Source organism: Myotis davidii, unplaced genomic scaffold (assembly GCF_000327345.1).
Source record: "Myotis davidii unplaced genomic scaffold, ASM32734v1 scaffold960, whole genome shotgun sequence".
NCBI classification, from domain to species: Eukaryota; Metazoa; Chordata; class Mammalia; order Chiroptera; family Vespertilionidae; genus Myotis; species Myotis davidii.
The window spans coordinates 2365806-2369161 of record NW_006293003.1 but is presented as its reverse complement, the minus strand read 5'-3'; positions in this window follow the sequence as shown (position 1 = coordinate 2369161).

The window sequence follows — 3356 nt, the reverse complement described above, 5'->3', positions numbered from 1 at the left end:
AGTATTTGTCCTGCTACTCTCTAGTAAAGTCATTCCAGGGTAACCACATAGCAAAGGGGACGAGGTAGGGCTCATTCACTTATTAAACACAGAATAATCGACGGTTAAAATTTACCACTGGCAATTCCTCAGTTAACGACTGATTCCGGCAATGCCCATTGATGAATGGTAAACTACTAGGTAGGAGGCTGTGAGGGATTTTACAAGAAAGGGATCAGTCTGTCACTTCCTAACCCACCGGGATCAATCTTCGCATCACCAGTGAAACATCGAAATCGGAGATGCTGCACAGCTCCTCCAGGAAAGAGGGCGTGCCCCCAAGTATTACACTGAAATCTAGCCCACGCTTTACATTTTAAGATCGATAGGACATACAGGAGTACATTAAATGACACCATAAGGAAGCAATAATAGAATCCGGTACATGAAACATTTTCCAGAAAAACCTGCCTCCTTCTCCAGTAAAGAGCATGAAAAAGCAACGGAGAGAGAAACAACCGCTGCAGGTTGAAGAGGTGAAGGAAATGGAGACACAGAATGGAGGGAGCTTCCTTGGGATCCTGTTTTCATAAACAGGCAATAAAAGGCATTTTGGGGAATGGAGGAAATTTAAATACGGACCCAACAATATTAAGTAACTACTGCTAACTTCACTCTCTCTTACACCGTATGCAAAACTCCCTCCCACGAAGGTTGCAGACCTGAGCATGCGTGGTTAAACCCCAGGTTTCTAGAGGGAGCTGGGAATACAGAAAACTTCCTTAACGTGGTCCTAGTTAACAACTGAAAACTTTAAACATGCATCATGCTTAATGTTAAACCCTCAGAAACATTTCCACTGAAGCCAGGAGGAAGAGAAGGACGCCATCTATTTCAGATGCTATTCAACGATTCAATCTATTGGGGGGAAATGGGCCGTATCCTTTGCCAATGGGATATCTCCACAATCTCAGAGTAGGCAAAAACCCTTAAGCACCAACCATAAAAGAAAAGACTAATACATTAAATTTAAGAATATCTGTTCATCAGGATTCACCATTAAGTGAGTAAAAATGCACACTACAGATCAGAAGACCTTTCTATCACATAGCCAAGACCTCCGTGGTGGAGCGTATATCCTCAGTAGGCAGTGTACAATCAATAGAAAGACTAGCGCAATAGAGGAATCGGCAGAGAACTGAAAGGCACTGCATAAAAGGACACCTGAATGAAAATAATCACCTGAAAAGGTATTCAACAGCATTAGTGACGGGAAATGTAAATTAAGACAGCAATTAAGGGGCATGACACACCTACCAGAACAGCTAAAATACGAATGACAACTGTCAAAGAGGACACAGAGCAAGGAGACCCTCCTTACCATGGGTGGGAATGCCAATTGTGGCAATTGGGAAATCGAGCAGAGGTGTAGCCTATGACCTCAAAATGTTCCTCTAGGGCAGTGGTTCTCAACCTTCCTAATGCTGCGAGCCTTTAATACAGTTCTTCATGTTGTGGTGACCCCAACCATAAAATTATTTTCGTTGCTACTTCATAACTGTAATGTTGCTACTGTTATGAATCGTCATGTAAATATCTGATATGCAGGATGTATTTTCATTGTTACAAATTGAACATAATTAAAGCATAGCGATTAATCACAGAAACAATATGTAATTATATATGTGTTTTCCGATGGTCTTAGGTGACCCCTGTGAAAGGGTCATTCAACCGCCAAAGGGGTCGCGACCCACAGGTTGAGAACCGCTGCTCTAGGGCATATACCCCCAAAATGAACGCCATTCTGTTAACAATGAGCATCCAGATCAGAAGAGAGAACTATAACGTACAAAGTGCACACCATAGAACGCAGCAAAAATAAAAATAAACTAAAGCTATAGAAAACAACATGGATGAAACTACAAACAATGTTGAGAAAGGGAAGGCAGAAGCAAAATAACAAATATTCTTTGATTCTATTTATGGAAGGTTTGCAACAGGCCACACTAATCTATGGTGTTAAAATTCATGACAAAGATTCCTCTGAGGAGACCACAGGGCAGGAGCATGAAGGAGTGTAGGGTTACTGCTAACGTTCTGGTCTTTGATTGGCTGCTGACCACATGGGCATGCCCACTTTCTGAAAACATACCCACCTTTACACTTAGGCCTTGGGCACTTTCACATCTGCAGTATTTCAATGCTTCATAAAACTCCTAGCAAACTGAGAATATAGTAAACTTCCTTAATCCGGTAATCTATATCCTATCTAATAATAGAGAAACATGGCAATTAACCGTAACTTCGCTATCCTTCCCATTGGCTAATCATGGAGCCAGCAGGACCGCAACAGTGTTACAATTACAGAATCCAAACAAACCCAGATCCTCGCTTTCAGCAGCCGAGATCTCAGAGCTGGAGCCGAGCCTCAGAACTAAAGCTGGCTCTCAACTCCAGTGACAGCCATAGACGGTAAATAAATCCCAGAATAAAAAAGAAAAAGAAAAAAAGGAGAGGTTGGGAGCTTCAGTCACCCGCCAGCCTGAAAACGGCCCTCAGCCCCTCACCCATACACCCCAGTGGGAACCCCCCCTAAAGGGGGTGTGGCCAGCTGCAAACAGCCACCATCGCTTCATCCAGGCTGGCCAGGCACCCAAGTGGGACCCCCACCCTGATCTGGGACACCCTTCAGAGCAAACCAGCCAGCCCCCACCAGTGCAGCAGGCCTCTATCCTATATAGTGAAAGGGTAATATGCCTCCCAGCACTGGGATCAGCGGAGCCGCGAGGCCTCCTGGCACCGGGATCAGTGGACCAGGGAACACGGCCTAGCCGCTAACACAGATCAATCAACATAAAACAATGGGGAGTGAAAAAGCAAGATGATCTCCTTTCATTGGGGTAGAGTTTAAAAATAGGACCTATTGCTTTGGGCTACACATTAGGCAAAACATAAACAACCCACGGAAGGGCCTGTGGTGGGGTAGACAAGGGGCTTCTACTCTGTCTACGGTGCTCCTCCTCCCGCTGGGAGGAGAGGCCGCTATGTGCCGTAGCATCCCCATACTTGCCTGTGTTTGACACATTTCATTAAAAAGTCATTAAGAGCAAGAGTGATGGACTCATGAAGGCCCAGCTCACGAGGGACTGTAGGCGTGCCCCTTCCAAATGGCCTGGGTGGGTGTGTCTGGTCACCCGAGGCGTCACGACTTCCGCACGACTGTAGGGAGCCTGCGTGCGAATAGCCAGCTCATCGCGGGGCCGGCAGCAAACAGAAACCAGAATGGCCGCCGGCAGCTGGCCCAGAACTCGGCATCCGAGCTCCTTCCTCCCCCGGAGGGTCCCATCGGGGACCACGGGCTTCAGGAAAGCAACCAT